This window comes from Sinocyclocheilus rhinocerous, unplaced genomic scaffold, assembly GCF_001515625.1.
Source record: "Sinocyclocheilus rhinocerous isolate Xijiao unplaced genomic scaffold, SAMN03320098_v1.1 scaffold3102, whole genome shotgun sequence".
NCBI classification, from domain to species: domain Eukaryota; kingdom Metazoa; phylum Chordata; class Actinopteri; order Cypriniformes; family Cyprinidae; genus Sinocyclocheilus; species Sinocyclocheilus rhinocerous.
This window is the reverse complement of record NW_015654111.1, coordinates 240,056-259,794: the sequence shown is the minus strand read 5'-3', so window position 1 is coordinate 259,794 and position 19,739 is coordinate 240,056. Positions and strand designations below refer to the sequence as shown.

At 37.5% G+C, this 19,739-nt stretch overlaps 1 pseudogene; it reads left to right on the top strand.

The window, feature by feature from the left end:
* The window catches only part of LOC107716967 (gamma-aminobutyric acid receptor subunit gamma-3-like), a 118,450-nt pseudogene extending 98,958 nt beyond the window's left edge, over positions 1 to 19,492 (top strand).
* Positions 19,493 to 19,739: the final 247 nt, after the last annotated feature.

Sequence of the window (19,739 nt, the reverse complement as noted above, 5' to 3'; positions counted from 1 at the left end):
TTTGAGGTTTTTGAAAATGTAAAAAAAAAAAAAAAATACTCAAATCCATCACAGTCAACTAGATAGATAGATAGATCTACGCCGTTCTCTGTAAGATGGCAAATATACCGATTATCATGTATTTATAAAAATGTGACCCTGGATAAATGAGCTTTCCATTGATGTATGGTTTGTTAGGATAGGACAATATTTGGCTGAGATACAACTATTTGAAAATCTGGAATCTGAGGGTGCAAAACAATCTAAATATTGAGAAAATCGCCTTTAAAGTTGTCCAAATGAAGTTCTTAGCAATGCATATTACTAACCAAAAATTTAGTTTTTATATATTTACAGTAGGAAATTTACAAACTATCTTCATGGAACATGATCATTACTTAATATCCTAATGATTTTTGGCATAAAAATCAATAATTTTGACCCGTACAATGTATTTTTGACTACTGCTACAAATATACCCCAGCGACTTAAGACTGGTTTTGTGGTCCAGGGTCACATATTTGCACTAGTTCCTGCAGCCAAGCTGATATAAAGATTACCTCTTTTGCAGGCAGGGTGTTTTTCTGATTCATTTGCATCAGCTTAGTTCAGCATAATGGCCTTTGGTTTTTGTAGAGGTTTGAACTGACTGTCTGGGTGGATTGTAATCAGTTGTCTATTGCCTCAATGCTTTCAATCTTTCCCTTTTTGAATGTTTACTTTTTACTGTTTTTTTCTTGCCTGTGCATATTTTTATAACTCTACTCTTTTTGTGTCCTCCGCATGGCCTACAGCTACACTGAAACCCATCTGAGACACCCAATTTTTAGCAGATCTAAAACATTCCCTAGTCATTCATCCTCATTTACCATCATATTCAGTTTCTTCTTTAGTACTTAAGGCCAAATCCGTCACACCAGCTCTAACTAAAGCCATTGTTTTGCCCATGCCTCAGCTGGTCTGGATGTGACTTTGTGTCTGTGCATATTCATGCTCATGTTGTGTGCTAGCTGTCCTGATTATTGAGTGAGGAGGGGATGATTTTGCAATCTCCTTTAAAAATGTGTGACTAAAGAATTTACTCGCTCTGCTTTTGTCTGTGAAATATAAAGCTCCACTCTGCTAGATGATTCCCCACATCTCTGTATCAATGGTGTCACTCAAGCTTATTTTCATTGCTAAATTTCTCTTCTTCCCCCCACTTGCTCATCAAATAATAAAAGATAGAGCTCATCCTGTTTTTTCCCCCAAATTGTATTTGGAGCTGCTTTTCATAAAGGCAAAATGTTTAGTTGAAAATTATTAATATGTCAAATATCAACACAATAAGGGTGTAAGTCATATAAGTCTGTTTTATGAGATTATTCTCTTTTTATATATGTATGGCATATTACCATATCATTACTGTCATCATAACCCCAAAATCAAAAAGATGTTTTTACTTTACCGATGTAAAAACAATAATATTGTGAAATATTAACAATATTTATAAAATATGTTGTCTGTTTTAATATATTTAAAAATTAAATGTAATTTATTCCTGTGATGGCAAATTTTCAGCAGCCATTCCTTCAGTCTCCAGAGTCACATGATCCTTCATAAATCATTCTAATATGCTGATTTGGTGCTCAGGAAACATTTCTTATTATTGTCAGTGTTGAAAAGAGTTTAATATTGTTGCTTTATATTTTTGTGGAAACTGTGATACACTAACATCCGAAAGTTTGGGGTAAGATTGATTAATTTTTTTAATTTTTATTATTACTTTTTTTCAGAGAAATCAACACTTTTCAGCAAAGACACATTAAATTATCAAATGTGACAGTATTATCATTTTTATAATTATAATTATTATATGACTTGTAATTTTACAAAATATTTCTATTTCAAATAAAAGCTGTTCTTTTGAACTTTCAATTCATCAAATATTCATGATTTCTACAAATAAGCAGCACAGCTGTTTTTATCATTGATTAAAAAAAATAATAAAAAATGTTTCCTGAGCACCAAATCAGCATATTAGAATGATTTCTGAGAGATCATGTGACACTGAAGACTGGTGTAATGACTGCTGAAAATCCAACTTTGCCATCACAGGAGTAAATGGGGCATAGAGGAGAAACAATAATGTACAGTATGTGGAAAATAATGTGTTTTTTTACTTTAAACCGCATAAACACATTTCATTACACCAAATACACAAAATAATGTTCTTTTTAGCAGCATCATATGACCCCTTTAAAATATTTTACAATAGAAAACAGTTCTTTTAATTTGTAATAATATTTCACAATTTTTCTGTTTTTCCTGCATTATTGATCAAATAAATGCAGCCTTGGTGAGAATAAGAGACTTCTTTTAAAAACATTACGAAATCTTAATGCTTTCAATATGAATATATCTATTTTAATTGTTTCTGAAACTATCCATTATTTTGGGAAGAAGTAGTTTAGCACTAACAGTGTCCATTCAGGGTCCGTATCGTGTCTGGTTATAGCCAGTCTCATGAATGCATGAAAGCAAACCAGCCAGCTCTGCAATGAGGGTATTAGTATTGTGCTCTTGTCCTGCACCGATAAAAACCTGATAATGTGTGGACAGGGCTCACAAGGTCTATAAGGCCTATCCTTTTTTTCCAAGAATTTAGATTTTTTTTTCTTTTTCTTTTTTTTTTAGTAATGGTCAGTTGCTAAATACAAAGTTCTGCCGTAGAAGGCTGTAAGGTGGAAGTCAGGCTTTCTTTTGTGTGTAAATTCATTGAATTTTAAACTAAGATCAATCTGTTTATTCTTTTCTTATTTGATTGTATTTCTGTGGGTCATAAGATAAGCCATAAATATTTTTTGCCCACCTAAGCATGGCATTCACAGCTAACGTGGTGGACAGAGGCAGGATATATAAACTGAAATGTATGGCTCGCATTTATTCCTCCACAAATCAATAGTAACCTCCTTTGTTGATGAATGATGAAATTACATAGTTATTTGTTGTGCTACCAAGGCATTCTCCACACACCCTATTAGCTTTAAATCACATAGTCTTCCTCCCGCCGCCGATCTTCCCACCATCACGGGAAGCTCTTGCATGCTGTGATTCATCAGTGCCCCTTTCTTTACCCACTGAAGCCAGTGGATGGTGTTCTGGTTCCCATGGCGATGGCTATTTTTTCCTCTGATTAAGTGGAATTTGCTTGTACCTTTTAGCCCATCATGACCTAAGGGTTATACAATAATGAACCAAGGACATTGCAAATGGAAGAGGCAGAGACAGGGGGTGGCAGGGCAACTGTTGTGATGAAATGGAGCAGAAGTGTATCTTTGACACTGCCCATGGATAATTATCAAAAGAAACATGAAGAGATCTCCACTTCCACCTAATGAACTGAATATGATGTAAGGAGAGCGTAAGTGTGGCATCAAGCTGGACACAGCTGGTGATTTTTATAATGTGTGAGGATTATAAATTCAGCAATATGGTTGAGAGGCAATTGGTTTCACTGGCAAGACATTTACAGTTTGACAGAGTCCTTTTATATATTGGTATTATATATATAGAGAGAGAGAGAGAGAGAGTCCATTGACTGTTTTTTATATATAGTCTTTAATTTGGTTCACTCACATAATTTACATCAGGGTCAGACTATTATTCTTGCAATTTAAACCGTGCTTTTATTTTACCAGTTAGTTTCTAATGAAGTCTATCCAAATTACTATTAATTAAAATGATTTACTTGCCAAAGCCTATTTTTATTTTGAATTTGGCAATTGATAAGTATTCATTTGGACCTATATACCACAAAAAGTTTTTTTTTCCAGATTTTAGTTTAGTTATAACTATTGTTTGCTATTCTACCAAACAATAATACAAAAAAAAAAGATTAAAAAAATGCATTCTATTTGATAAATTAAGACACTCGATCAATGGTTATACAATTTCAGCTCTGGTCCCCTGGTACCCCTAAAATACATCTGTGGAGGCTGCATCTATTTTACTATCGTGTACACAGAATTTTAATTGAAACTATTTTGCTGATCCTTTGCAACCTCTTTATGGCTGCTTGAGCCAAGAAGTTGTAAACTCTATACAATACACTACTAATTATTTCTCACAGTTCACAGGGATGGCACAATGGGATTTACCCAGGGTGAGGACAAGGAATTTTCAGCTTATTTCTGTGCCAATTAATAAAGTGTTTTGTTTTTTTCCGTCATTTTCTTTAACCCTACACATCTCTACTGGTTACTGTTCTTGCTAGTGCCAATTAATTGGCATGTGAATTTCATGGATGTCAAACAGGTGACACATCGGCTGTGGCATCACCATCCTGCCAACAGGACACCTAAGTTTACTTCAATATATTATAATTAAATCCTAATCTAATCATGACAAACTATATATCGCTGGAAAGATCTAAGACTCCTAAATAGATATTTTACCACTGTTTGTTGTTAAAAAATTATGTAGGAACAGTAAAAGATAAATTTATGACAAGAGTGCACCTCAAAACATATACATCATAACAGGAGTTCAGACCTTTGTCACAAAAATTATTTTTTGTTTCCTTTTTCCCTATCGCATTTTGAAATCGGACATTGCATTACCATGGAAATGGTACTTTAAATATTTTAGCGGTCTCCTCCCCCTTAGTGGGAGGAGTCATATTACAAAATGTATTACGGTCTTTTAGAATCAAAACTTTTTTATAATCATGACAAAATACATATCTTTGGAAAGGTCTGAGTCTCAAGATTCCATATTTGGTGGTTATTTTGTGATAGAATAGTAATATTGAGAGAGAAATTTCACAAACATTTGTGACAGAAAAATGCATCGAAAAAAATTCAATGGAGTTTGGGTGTCACCCGGTGGCTGTTTTTGGTATAACGCCTAAACAAAATTACATAGGAACCTCATTTTTTTAATATCAACTTCAAATTTGGAACACAGCTTATTTAGACATATGGCTTTAATTTTATAGCAAGTTTGGATTAAAAACTATTTTGTAAAATATTTATTTTATATAAAATAAAATAAAAATATTTCTTTACAGTAAATATATTCTTTACAGTAAATATAAACTTCTATAACTTTTTATACGTACATTTTTTTTAATGATTTCACTTTTGCAATAATCTGCTGATTGTCTTCTTTAGAAAGAGATCAACCTTCGGTCTGTATTCAAAAGCGTTCATAAATTATAACAATGTAAGTTTGAATAGTGCTTTTTCACGTCTATGTTCAAAGGGGGGTGACAGTTAAGGGGTTAATTAACATTATTGTGTCCCCAGAATACACAGTCATAGTATAGCACAGTTTAGATATAAAATACACACACGAATGATTGTTTTGTGTTATTGCAGCATTGAGTCATTACATATTCAATTCAGAATTGAATAAATTATCTCTGCACATACATCCAGAAAGGATAGTTCAGCCAAAAAAAATAAAAAAGTTATTTTACAAATAAACATAATAAATTCTTGTTTTGTCCATACAATGAAAATACATAGGGTCAAATGTTGTTTGGACCACAGTAACGTCAGGGTAAACTATCTCTTTAAGACCCATTATATGTTTAAGCAATATCAAACAGATGAAAAAAAGCTCAAAATATGTTAAAAAATGGGTCTGATTCTATTATTTGCTGGTGTAAAATGTCAACGGTTTGTGGTCAAGAACATCTTTATTGCTATTTGAATGCCCTCTGCATAGACCAAGGAGAATTTTAATGAAATTCAATTAATCAAGAAACATCTTTTATCTTTTTCCACATTTAGTGTGCTTAATCTGTTAAGGGTATGACAGTTACCTCATATGGCTATTAGACTTTATTACTATTTAACAGCACAGGTCGTTGTGTGTTCAACAGAATTTACAGTATATGTATTTGTGTGGAAATCTAATTGTGTCGTTTTATTAATCACAGTGTCTGGATGAAGTGCATCCACTCACTTGTCAAAGAATAGACTTCTGTTAAGAAATAACAGAAAATATTTAAAACATCCTTGGACGTTGTACAACATAAATGACTTCAACACCAGCACTCTTGCTGCTTAAAGGGACAGTTCACCCAAAATTAAACTTATGTCATTATTTAATCACCTTCATGTCTTTCCAAACCTGCATGAATATCTTCAGGATATTCAACAAGGATTGTTTCAGTCACTCTTTGCCATGCAATTACAATAAACATGGTACTGATTCATTAACAAACAAAGGGCTTGAGCATTTAAAGTGGCAGATGACAACTACAGTGTGTGTATAGTTATCTTTGTAGTTATTGTTTTTGGTGATCTGACTCAATAGAACAATTCGTTCATGAATCCGGCATCATTTCTCTTCTCATTAAATTGCCAAAAAGAGGCGCTTATCATGCTATTCAGTGAATAATGATTTAAATTTCTGTCTGTTTCTTTCAGAAAAATATTGTCTGGGTTCAGAAGACTCATGTATCTTTTTGTTTTATCCCATTGAAATCAGTCTTCAAAAATTCTCTTTTTGTGAAAGAACGTCATACTGTTTTGCACTGACACGAGGGTGAGTAAACGATGACAAACTTTTAATTTCTGGGTGAACTATCCCTTTAAGGCAGAATTTTAAAAAGAGTGTGAAATATCATCCACTTAGCAGTACTTATGAGACATGGATAATCAATGCAAGAGCAGCATCAGCGATCATTTCTAGGATTAAAGTTCCAAAGGCTCAAGAGACCACTATTTCAAATCTCTTGGTTGTACATGAGAGAAGGTTGGGTGTCAGCATCAAGATGGATGCTGTGTATAATCGAACCAAACTTCTCATTTACTTGTTCTCTCTCTCTGCCTTTGTCTTCCTTGTGCCTTGTGTGATGTGCGTTTTATTAGCATGCTCTGGGCTAGAGACAAATGCTGCAGTTCGATGCCTGATACTGGGCTGCACTCAGGCATCCATCATAAGTGAAGGGGGCGCTAGGGGTCACTGGCTTATGCTCTGTGTAATTACAGATGGATACCCACGAGATGAAATGATTTACAAGTGGAGAAAGAATTCGGTGCAGGCGGCTGATCAGAAGTCATGGAGACTTTACCAGTTCGACTTCATGGGCCTGAGAAACACCACAGACATAATTAAGACAACAGCAGGTAAATTTTTTTTTTTTTGCTCTATTTATTGGATCTAATAAGAGTTCGATAGTAAATAATGTATGATCATTTATTGGCTATTGATAAATAGAATCGTTAGAAGGTTCAAAAGTGTGGTGTCAGCAATTTTTTTTTTTTGTTTGTTTTTTTTGTATTATTTATGCTTTGAAAAAGTCTCTTGTGCTCAACATGGCTGAATTTATTTGATCAAAAATAGAGTAAAATCAGTAATACTGTGAAATATTATTACAATTTAAAATAACTGTTTTCTATTTTTATTTATTTGAAAGTTTTATTTATTCTTGTGATGGCAAAGTTGAATTCTCAGCCGTCTTCAGTGTCACATGATCCTTTAGAAATCATTTTAACATGCTGATTTGGTTCTCACAAAGCATTCCTGTCTTACTGACTTTTGAACGTTTATGTAAATATCATAACGTAAGTTTTGGTTCTAGATGTTTTGAGGCAAAACTTTTCTAACCCAGCCACTTTCATCCAACCTAATATGAATAAAAATGCTCAGAATAATATCTCCCTTTAATAAAAAATATTAAATTATGCTAAACTAGCATTGACCTATTTTCTCAAGCAACTACCTTTTACATCCTTTTTAATGTCCTGGATTCACTGCACCATCTCAATAAAAGCAACCAGATCAGCTGAAGATGATAGATGAGCTTGTTTCTCTTGACAGTATATTTATCGAAATTTATATACAGTTTTTCTAATGTGTTACTCCCTGCAGTATCTTAATGGACTGCCATTAAGATTGAAAACTCTGGGTCAGGGGATTGTAAGCAGTTGAAATGTCACTTCAGTTAAAGCACTACTGTACATGCACTATTGGATGACATTTTCTCAGGGCTTAGTAACACTTAGCATGAACATGGTCAATGGACTCCACTAGAAATTGTATATCCTCATATTCAAATACCAAATCTGTTATACTAGGATGGTAGAGAATGGCATTTTTTGGTGCAAATCAATTTTATATTGAAGTTGTATTGAATCAAAGTTATATAATGTTTCATATTTTTAGAGAGAGATACGTTCAAAGGACTGTGACATGTCAGAAAAATAAACAGTGCATCAAATCTAAATACACTTTTTAAGATACAGATGATATCAACAAATTAATGTTAGATACAGAAGTGTTCCCATGAAGGCATGAACTACAACCTAGAATAGCTGATTTGGGCATGTTGTAACATGGCTATCAATTTTCAAATTAGCAATACAAGAGGTCTATATTTGAGAACTGCAGCACAGCATGGAAAAAATTATTTGCAATATGTGGGAAAAGATCAAAAGACATAGTAGAGTTTAATGTTTTTATTCGTTCAATCATTTCACACACTATTTATTCTCAGCCTGTGAACATGGATAGAGACCTGTTTATCACTGTATGAAGGAAAAGGGAAAAAAAACTTCTGTAGGCTACAATGAAAAGTGAAGGTTTTGTTTAGGTCTCCAGACAAAACAGTAATGATGGCTGAAAGACAAAGTTCACTATCAATGCAACATGAAAGAAGCCAGATGGTTTCAAACATTTCAAAACATCAGATGTGCAAGTACAAGGCTAACTATACTGAACAAAATTATAAGCGCAACACTTTTGTTTTTGCCCCCAGTCTGGCACTTTGGAGAGGTGTTCTCTTCACGGATGAATCCTGGTTTTCACTGTACAGGGCAGATGGCAGACAGCGTGTATGGCGTCGTGTGGGTGAGTGGTTTGCTGATGTCAACGTTGTGGATCGAGTGGCCCATGGTGGCGGTGGGGTTATGGTATGGGCAGGCGTATGTTATGGACAACGTATACGGGTGCATTTTATTGATGGCATTTTGAATGCACGGAGATACCGTGACGAGATCCTGAGGCCCATTGTTGTGTCATTCATCCACGACCATCACCTCATGACGCATGATAATGCACGGCCCCATGTTGCTAGGATCTGTACACAATTCCTGGAAGCTGAAAATATCCCAGTTCTTGCATGGCCAGCATACTCACCGGACATGTCACCCATTGAGCATGTTTGGGATGCTCTGGATCGGCGTATACGACAGCGTTTTCCAGTCCCTGCCAATATCCAGCAACTTCGCACAGCCATTGAAGAGGAGTGGACCAACATTCCACAGGCCACAATCAACAACCTGATCAACTCTATGCGTCAGCCTGCCAGGATATATTCAAGGTTATGGCCAGCCTCTTACAAAAAAATATAAAAATGAAAACCGACAGGAGGGCTTTTCAAAGAAAATATAAAGGCAATATGACCTTCACATTTCAGAATTACTATACTTAGCTTGTTAATACATGTATACTTAAAGTTTAGTCATTTAAACCCATTATCTGAGACATTGTTTTGTTTGTTGTTTTTGTATGTTTCATCTGCACCATCTTTTTTTCTCTCTCTCTCTATCCAGGTGACTATGTGGTGTTGAGTGTATATTTTGACCTAAGCAGAAGAATGGGGTACTTCACAATTCAGACCTACATCCCCTGCATACTTACTGTGGTCCTCTCTTGGGTCTCCTTTTGGATCAAAAAAGATGCAACTCCAGCCAGAACAGCACTAGGTACATGCAGTAAATACAGACACCTGATCCTTGAGTGATTCATTCATGTGCAACTTGATGGGGTTTTTTTCCCTTAAAAAGGCAGTATTAAAGACTGTTTGTGATGAAAATTGTGATGGTTAAAAGAATAGTTCACCCAAAAAAATTCAAATGTACTCACCCTCAGGTCATCTAGGATTTAGATGAGCTTTTTTTCTTCATTGGAAACAGATTTGGAGAAATTTAGCATTACATCACTCGATCATCAGTGGATCATCTGCTCTGAATGGGAGTCCAAACAGCTGATAAAATATCACAATAATCCACAAATAATCCAGACAACTCAATTATCAGTTACCATCTTTTGAAGCAAAAAGCTGTGTTTGTAATAAGTCCATCAAAACATTTTTTTAAAATGTTTTTTTTTACTTAAGACCATCGCCAAAAGGTTGACAGAGTGCATAGGGCCCAGAGGTCTGGGGGGCCCGCGATCGCCTACTGGCCATCGAGAACACCGGGACATTCTATTCGAGTAGTGGGCCGATCACCGAAACGAGCAAGACCTCCCCGATATTAGGCGCTGTTTTTAAATTACAGCGCATGCGAAACTGCAAAGTAGCACCACCCGATGCATCCACCAGCTGCGCATCAAAGCAGAGCGGGATCAGTCTCTCGCACAGTGACGTGCTTCTGCCACGATTTATAAGTGATAAACAGCGCAAGTCGCTTGATCCATTCAGATGTGACACAGAATTGTTATACAGTCGTGTGATGTGAGAATATTAAAGGTTCTGTGGTGATGCTGGCTGAAAACAGCCACGACAATGAGGTATACAGGAAAACGGCATTAGGCTTGTCAATTCAGCACCATAGTAATTTAACTTGAAGTTATTAACAATGTTTACAATTTACAATAATACAAATAAAACAATTTATTATAAATGTTACTGTTATTACATATTGGGGAATATTTTAATTTTATAGAAGGTGTTTTGTAGTTTCTTCATGTTTAGTTTTTTAACTACAAATTTTATAGTTTATTATTACTTATTATTTATTTTAAAAACCATATAACCATGGTAATGAGGATCATGGTTTTACTTCTTGTGACCACCATCCTACTAGTCAGCTAAACTAAGTCCTTTTGTTCTTTTTGTTCTTTTTAGATGTTTAGTTCTAATGAATTTTAATTGAAGTAAAATGTCAATTCAATAAGAGCCTGATTAAAGATAAATATCAGTGTCTTATATAAATTAGGTGTTTATTATTGACAAATAATAAAGTTCTTAAAGGGAGGTTCACTCAAAAATGAAAATTGTTCATCATACACGAGCGCTGTCACGGCGCGACCACAACAGCTTTAAGTTGTCTAATTTGGCACGGTCTCCCTGCTGCACTAATAGTAGTAAGGCTTTCCTCTAAGTTGTCTAAAGCTTCACGGTCTCCCTGCTGCACTAATAGTAGTAAGGCTTTCCTCTGTGTATACATATCCTTACAAGTATAATTTTAGCTGGATTATTTGTGTCCCCTTCAAAAATTGCTCTTGAGAAATGTTATGTTTATTGTCCCGCCCAACAGTAAGACGAAATGTACGCCCCTGTCCATGATATTGCTTTCTCCAGTGAAAAACTTGTCTTGTCTGAATCAGGAGATCAAGCTCCAGACCAAGCATGATTTACAAGCGAAAAAAATCCAGAAAAGTTCTAAACAAATATATCAGAGGAGTTTGATGTGAGAGGGCAACCGGAAATGAGGAAGTGATGCTTTTATCAGCTGTTTAAACTCTCATTGGTGAGAAAGTGATGTAATACTAAATTTCTCCAAATCTGAAGAAGGAACAAACACATCTGCATCTTGTATGGCCTGAGGGTGAGCAAATTTTCATTTTTGGGTGAACTATTCATTGAATAAATGTTTTGTTGTATTCATTAACCAAGTTCACAAATTATGAGAATGAATGACAGTTACAGTAAAGTATTTGTCTTTATATTTTATTATATATGCTTTTTTATAAAAGAAAAAACTCTGTTTGCTTTTTAGTGTGTGTATTTGTTCACATTATTTCATGTTTCATGAAAGCACTTCATCTGCTTTTTTGTTGGCTTTAATCATTTCTTTATAGTTTCCTGCTTTGATTAAGTCCATGTCCTGTCCTGGTAAATGTCACTTTTGTCAAGGTAATCTGTCTTTTTTCATTTTCAGTCTTTTTTTTTAATTATTATTTGTCAACTAACTTCAGTTATACCTGTAGTTTTTATTTTATTTTAGTGGCTTTATAAACGTTATTTATTTTTTTAAATTTATCCTCATGTTGTTCAGTGAGAGATGTTGCACGTATCATGCAACATAATTTAGAAAAGCTTTTAATCTGTCTCTTGTAGCTTGATTAGCTTGGCACTCTTAGTCTGTCTTGTTTGATTACCTCTGAACACACCACAGATCAGTGTGGCCTGAGATGGTGTTCCCACTGAGTCTAAGCTAACAAGCAGGATCAGTGGCGGTCAAAAAAACAGGATCCTAGATAGACATAAATTGGTTATTTACACTGATCCTATAGCTAAATGCTAAGAAAACTGGAAGAAAAGGCCACAGCCCTACCCAATCTATGTTTGGAAGAAAAGAAATAAACTGCAACATACTCTGAGAAGAAAAAGAAGGATGAATGCAATTAATCTGTCTGACAAAAGAAGTCATTACACCTTCAATGGAAAAAAAGGGAGTAGGAGAAAAAGTAGAGATTTGCTTTACAGGCGTAGTTGATCGATGAAGTCCAGAGAGAAAGGCAGCCAAGATAAAATGTGGGAGAGAGAGAGAGGGGGCTTGGGCTTACTGCCGTGGAAATGTCAGGTTAGAAAAGGATGAACCCAGAAAAATAGCGAGGTGTCAAGTATAGGGTGGTCAGTCAGTCTTTGAAGAAATGTTAAATATATGGCCAAAAAGTATGTGGGCACCGAAACAGTCACTCGTATGTGCGATAGGTAATAATAGGGATTCAGACCTCCCGTTTCTGCTATAACAACTTCATCTTTGCAGTCAGTTTCTTCTGCATTCTCCGCTTTATGCTTAGGGGCATTAGCATGCCCATTCAAAAAAAAAAAAGTCTATTTGCTTAATCCTGTACAGTATATACTTGCTAGTGGATTTAACTAAAATAGTGAGACCTATTAATTAAAATTGGGTGTCTGTTTACTTTGTATGTAGCATGTATTATTTAATATGACTAAATCTACATGACTATATTTAGTTATAGAAATTAATGTAATTTTATAGGTCAGTCCACGTAGAATTGTTTTTTAACATCAGTATCATCCACACAGTTATTAAAATTCTAAATTCTTAAAATAAATAAATAGAATTAGATATATAAAATAAAAAAAACATAATAAAAATTCACTACTTTTCAAAAGATTGGGGTCATTAAGATATTTAATGCATTTAATCAGCAAAGATGAATTCAACTAACCAGAACTGGCAGTAAAGACATTTATAATGTTACAACAGATTCCTTTTTCCAATAAATGGTGTTGAAGGATGAAGTGACACTGAAGAATGGCTGTTGAAAATTTTTACTCACAAGATGAAGAAGAAAACTTCCATCAAAGGAATATATTACATTTTAAAATTTATTAAAATAGAAAAGTTATTTTATTGTAATAATACTTCACAATATTACTGTTTTGCTATATTTTTTAATCAAATAAATTCAGCCGTATTGATCATAAGAATCTTCATTCGCCCTTCTTACCGACCCCAAACTTTTAAACAGTTTTAAGTGTTCTATTGATGATAATAATAAAATGATATGCAAAATTAAGTTGGAAAAGATCGAAAAACAGGGAAATTTAGTAGGGGAAGAGCAGAGACGTACTAAATACACCAAATAGGCAGTCTACAATCATTCTGCTCTTCCCACCCACCCTGGGTACCATCATTGAGAAGTACAGGAAATACAGCATTATAGTCATTTCAACATTCAGAGAGTTGTTATGTCATTCTTATCCATTGCAAAAACAGACGAGAGAACTAATGAGGCTAAAATGGAGCCAAGCAGTTCAGGAAAGAGTGCCATTTTGAAATGCATATTTCATTCACAGGCTTTTCTGACTCAGGCAGGCAGTCATTTAACTAAGAGCTACTGTATCAGAGGAAGTCAGTCTAACAGGTGAAGGTAATCACTGTGGCCAGCAACGGCACAGGAAAAAGGAATGGAGTGCGAAATTTCTGTCTGAAATAGATGAAGCTTGCTTGTTGCCATAGAAACCCTTGCAAAACAGGAGCACAGTCACTGGTTCTCTGAGGCAACTCTAAATGTCCATGCAAGAGTAGAGCTAAGAATGTCTACACGCTTCTGAGATTCTAAGTGTTTGTGTGGGTGGCATTTTTTTAATTTGCAGGTGTCCCTGTTCCTATCAAATACAGCAGACTGACTTCGGCATCTAGACAGGTGTCAGATTGAAAGAAAAAACAACATTAAAGGCATATAATAGTGTTGTTGTTTTTTTCTTTCTGTTAAAAATAATAATGGTGATTTATTGTGGTGTTAAAGTATTGCATTACTTCAGTTTCTCTCATATTGCCTGTTTTAAAACCCTGCCTTTATAGAGCATTTCAAGTCTAGATAGGCACTAGATAGGCAGCCTAGTGGGGCAGCTTCCTAGGTTTTAGAGCAGAGCTATTCAATTACACCTGTCCAATAGCAACCAGAGCAATGTAGTCTTAGATGGAACTTAATCAGGTCTGCTCAGCGAAATGGCATCACATAATTTGATTAGAGCCAAAAAATAACAGTTTTGTATTCAGCAGAGACATCAAATTACATTTTACACATGCTAACAATGTTAGCATACACTTTAGATGGCGTAGCTCATATTTTTCATTAGCAGGCATTTCCCTTGTTACCAGGTTTTCCATCTAATATCTTTTGGTTGTGCAGGAATAACAACGGTATTAACCATGACAACGCTGAGCACAGTGGCACGGACATCACTACCCAGGGTCTCGTACGTCACAGCAATGGACCTTTTCGTCACTGTCTGTTTCCTGTTTGTTTTTGCGGCTCTCATGGAGTATGCCACACTCAATTATTACTCCTACGGTGCTCGCAGACCAACCTGCAACAAGACGAAAAGATCGGTGAGCACAATGTTCTGCATCAATCAAAGTTAGGAGAAAGCTATGCATCATGTTCACACAATATGTAAGGGATGTTTTCATTTTCTGGCTCTAATGGGGGACTCCTGAGCTTCTGAACACTTTTCAAAGGTTTCATGTCCAATATTTATACTAAAATTAATACTAAAATCTTCCAATGCAATTTTTAATACAGTGAGCTAGTCATTTTGATTTGGCATCAGTGTGCTTTGGCTTGAAATGAGAGAAAGAGTGGAATGATGCAAGAGGCATTGAAGTAGAAATAGTACGGTTTAGCACTTCTTTTCAAAAGTTAGGGGTATAAAATATTTTTTTTATTTTTTTGTCTTTTGCACACCAAGGCTGCATTTATTTGATCAAAAATGCAGTAGAAACAGTAATATTGTGAAATATTAGCACAATGTAAAATAACTGATTTATTTTTTTTATATTTTTAAAACTTAATTTTAAACATAAAAGCTGAATTTTCAGCAGCCATTGCAGTCTTCAGTGTCACATGATCCTTCATTGTAATATGATGATATGATTTGGTATTCAAGAAACATATCTTATTATTATGAATTTAAAAAAAAAAAGTCATGCAGCTTATCTATACACTCATATTACTTTACTAACAGCCATGATTGACCAATGCGAATCAAGTATTCTGGTATTGACGTGTAAGGTAAGTCATTAAATCATCTTGGTTATGTACATAACCCTCCCTGAAGGAGGGAACAGAGACGTTACGTCGACACTGACATCTTGGGAGTCCCAATCACCTCTGAGTAGTAAATAACAGGCCAATGAACATTGTCGAGTGGAATTTGCATGCCCAGCCACTCCCCCATACACACGGGTATATAAGAGGGCGACGTGCATCCACTCATTCAGGTTGTGCTGAAGAGGTGCCATTCAGCGGTGTAGTTCAAGGTTGTGGCAGGAGGGATGTAAGGTCTCCATTCCCTCCTTCAGGGAAAGAGGGTTACATACGTAACCAAGATGTTACCTTTCAGTCAGACGTTACATCGCCACTGACGTTAGGGGTCCCTATGGAAAATGCTACAAACACTGAACTGTGTTACGAGGGTTGGCGATACAGATGTAGACAAGCTTTCACGTGTCAAGTAACAATTGGCATTCCAAGTCAAAACCTACCCAGTGCCCCATCATGAGCCCAGTAGTCTTTCGTTCTGAAAGGGGACTGAAAAGACAGTATTCACAGCGAGGTGGGTCGCAGCTGCTGTTCATTTACCCAGAGTAAAGAAATTTCAGCTGTGACCAGTTGTATTGCACTAGGGAAGCGTGCCTAAGTTTATGCGGAGAAGGACACTATGGAGACCACATCCTGCCCAAAGGGAGGTATCATGTGGAGAGTACCCATATGGACTGACTGGCAGGGCAGTTCTACATATGACATAAGTCACTGCGGAAGGTCCTGCCTGAAAAGGGGAGGAACTACTACTAAAGCAGAGACAAGACAGAAGTAATTCTGTCAAGGGAAGACACCGGTTTACCAACAGGGAAACTGTACCATGGAAGAGAATACACACATGGGATTACCAGAAGGGAATCGGTACAGGGGCTGACCAAAGGGGCAAGCAAACACAAGTACTGAGCCTGGCAGTCGAAGGGTGTTGGAGGATGCCCAATCCAGGGTTCGTCAGGTGAGGAACACGGCTGGAGAGATGAATCTTCCGAGCTGGTCTTCCTGCCACTTACGTGTTAGTACCCAACACACAAGAAGAAACCGGTTCAACCCAGAGGCTGTAAAACATCACAAGGTGTTAGGTGTCGCCCAACCTGCGGCTCTACAAATGTCTGCTAGAGAGACGGCAGGGCCAGGAGGAGGCAACACTCCGAGTGGAGTAAGCCCTCACTCCTAGGGGGCACGGCTCACCTTGTTTTTGGTACACCAAGTACCAGAGCGCAAACAGGACACAGCAGTGTAAGGGCTGGATCTGCCTTCTCCAAAGGCAGTGCTTGCAAGTTCACCACCTGGTCCTGGAAAGGAGTGGTGGGAATTTTGGGCGTTTATCCAGGCCGTGGTCTCAGGATACCGTGAGAGTCAGCCGGCCTGAATCCAAGGCACACTTCGCTGACTGAAAATGCTTCCAGGTCCTACACCCTCTTGATGGAGGTGAGCGCAGTCAGAAGCGCTGTCTTACGAGACAGGATCTTAAGCTCGACTGACTCCGGTGGCCAACCGCGGACTCCGGTTGGGCCATCGATGGAACAGAATGAAACAGAAGACTCTCCCCCCGGCCCTCCTCCAGAGGGGGAGAAGCAGTGTATTCACCACCTCCTAGGAAAGAGCAGTCTCCTCTTTCTCCTGGTCACCCAAGTCAGGGCTGCTTTGCTCTCCATTTGGAGGGCTTAGCGGCTGCCTGGGGCACGGGCTGCGCCGCTTTCCTACGGGTGGCCCAAAGTTGCAGCCGATGCCATGCCAGAGCAGATGAAGAAACCACAGGGGGACACTTTCGGCAACGAACAGACTGGGGACCATCCCTCAGCAGCCTGGTGGCAGTGGTCACACGCCAAGGCAAGATGTATTTGACGGCCTCCGTCTGTTTTCGGTCTGTCTGAGAGCTATGACAGTGTTGCCGAATAGGCCGGATTAGGAAGTAGGTTTAACTGCAAGGACCACCAAAGTGGACATCGCCTGGCTAAGGGTCCGCGCTGTGACCTTATTCACCCAGAGACAAAGTCGTTCACCATGCGCAGTTCCTGCATCAACCCCAGCTCAGAACTACCCTTGTGCAATACAGTGCTTTGGCCTGATGTATTTGCTGGATGGCCATCACATGCAGGGTGGAGGCTGCCTGTCCAATGGCAAGTAAGTGTGAGCACCAAAAGCTGACATCAGCTCACTCTCTTTAAAAAGACGCTCAACGCCATGTTGCTCTTTCAGGGAAAACTGTTCTTTTATTTGCTGAAGCTCCCAGGGGGGAATCGTTCACTCCCCTGTGCCAAACACCGGCGAAACACTGCTGAATGTGCCATCAGAATCACCAGCAGCAAGTGAGTTTTTGCTTCTCTTTTACTCTTTTAGAGATGAATGGGAGAGTGATCACTCAAACACGGAGAATCACTCAGCTCAGAAGCAAAAATATGAATGAGTGCATGCACGCCACCCTCTTACAGTATTTACCTGTGTACGGGGGAGTGGTTGGGCATGCAAATTCCACTCGCCAGTGTTCATTGGCCTGTGTTTTATTACTCAAAGGTGATTGGGACTCCCAAGTGAGACCCCTAATGTTGACGTAATGTCGAACGTGACTGACTGTAAGGCAACATTACTATCCCCTTTCAAATACATGAAATATCTAGTTAGTGTGCTAATGCCTTTTCAGATAGAATCTATCGTTATACTTTATACTTTCCTCACAATATAGTGATGTATTATTACTATACAGTGTAAACAGACAAAAGTCACTTTTCCCATGTGTTTGATATAGGTGATCTCTCAGGATGGTATGGTATGGAAATATGATTTCATTAGGCAGACGTTCTTAGTCTTTGTCTATGTGTGTAATGTGATGCTAAATTATGGTTGAGCAAGCACATCTTACTTTTTATTCATTGTGTTTCTCCGGTGGCAGTCTCTGCAGGTGAAATTTTCCCACTCGCTCGCCGATCGCTCATTTTGATTAGATCTTATCTCTGCTGAGAAGCACGGATAATTACCATAGCAATTTTACGCAAAACAAATATTACCCTATAGGTGATCTCACATAGATTATCATTCAGTGCTGTAATTACCATGCTTTGCTAGTTATGTTACAATAATGAGATGAATAACTGTTGGAGAGTTTTCGTTGTGTGGTCTAAAAGGGTTCAGTGGAAGGATTTAGACAACCACGCTCAGATTTTAAGGTCATCGTACCTGCCCGTGAGAGATTGATGCTGCACTTGACTTGCCCACTGGAGTGAACGCTGTTAGTTCAAGTGAGTGGAAATCTCTTAGAAGCCATCATGATCTTATGTTTTGATTGACAGCCCACTCTGAAGGATTTGTTTGCTCACGGCATAGATTAGATGCACAAGCATACACTTCAACTAAACTTCCAATCCTTTTGTGTACAGTATAGGCAAAACACATCCAAATGTATGACTCCATTGATGATTTCCAGTCACTCAAAATAAGTTTTTTGGATGCGTATTGCAAAACAAGAGCCCTTCAAATTCTAAAAGCATGTTGTTTTTGTCCAACAGAACTACTCCGTACTGGATGTGGGTCCTCCTCCCACAGTTATCACACTCAACAACTCCATGTACTGGCAGGAGTTTGATGATGCCTGTGTTTATGAATGCCTGGATGGAAAAGACTGCCAGAGTTTCTTCTGCTGCTACGAAGAGTGCAAAGATGGAGCGTGGCGAAAGGGCCGTGCGCATATAGACATTTTGGAACTCGATGCATACTCTCGTGTCTTCTTTCCCACCTCTTTCCTATTATTCAATATTGTCTACTGGGTAGGCTACTTGTATCTTTAGCGGTCCCACACACCTCACTACGCAAAGAACTTGACTTTTGGTTCTGTCAGCAGACACAAAGAACAGACTGAACCAGGACTTTTCAAGGTACGGTAAAAATAAGAGCGGATACTGGTCATCAGAGTTGAGCTGTGGTGATTCAAGGACTTCTCCAGTAGGAGATGAAAATGAGACAATGCTACAGGAACCGAAAGCTACAGAAGATACATCAAAACCCTTAAAACCAGGCTGTTTTATATGGTCAAGAAGGATATTGCCACAAGCTCTTTAAGTGGTTGCAGTTCTCTGGCAGAGATCTTTGCCTTCTGTTCTTCAGGTACCAGGGGGAAAAAAAGATTCACAATGTTCCTCTCACACAATCTTGTCTTTTCATGGGTGAGAGAGCAGCTGTAAGGAGTCAAGGTGCGAAAAATCCTTAGGCCAAGACAGCGTGAGAAAAGAAAATGCCTTGCATAG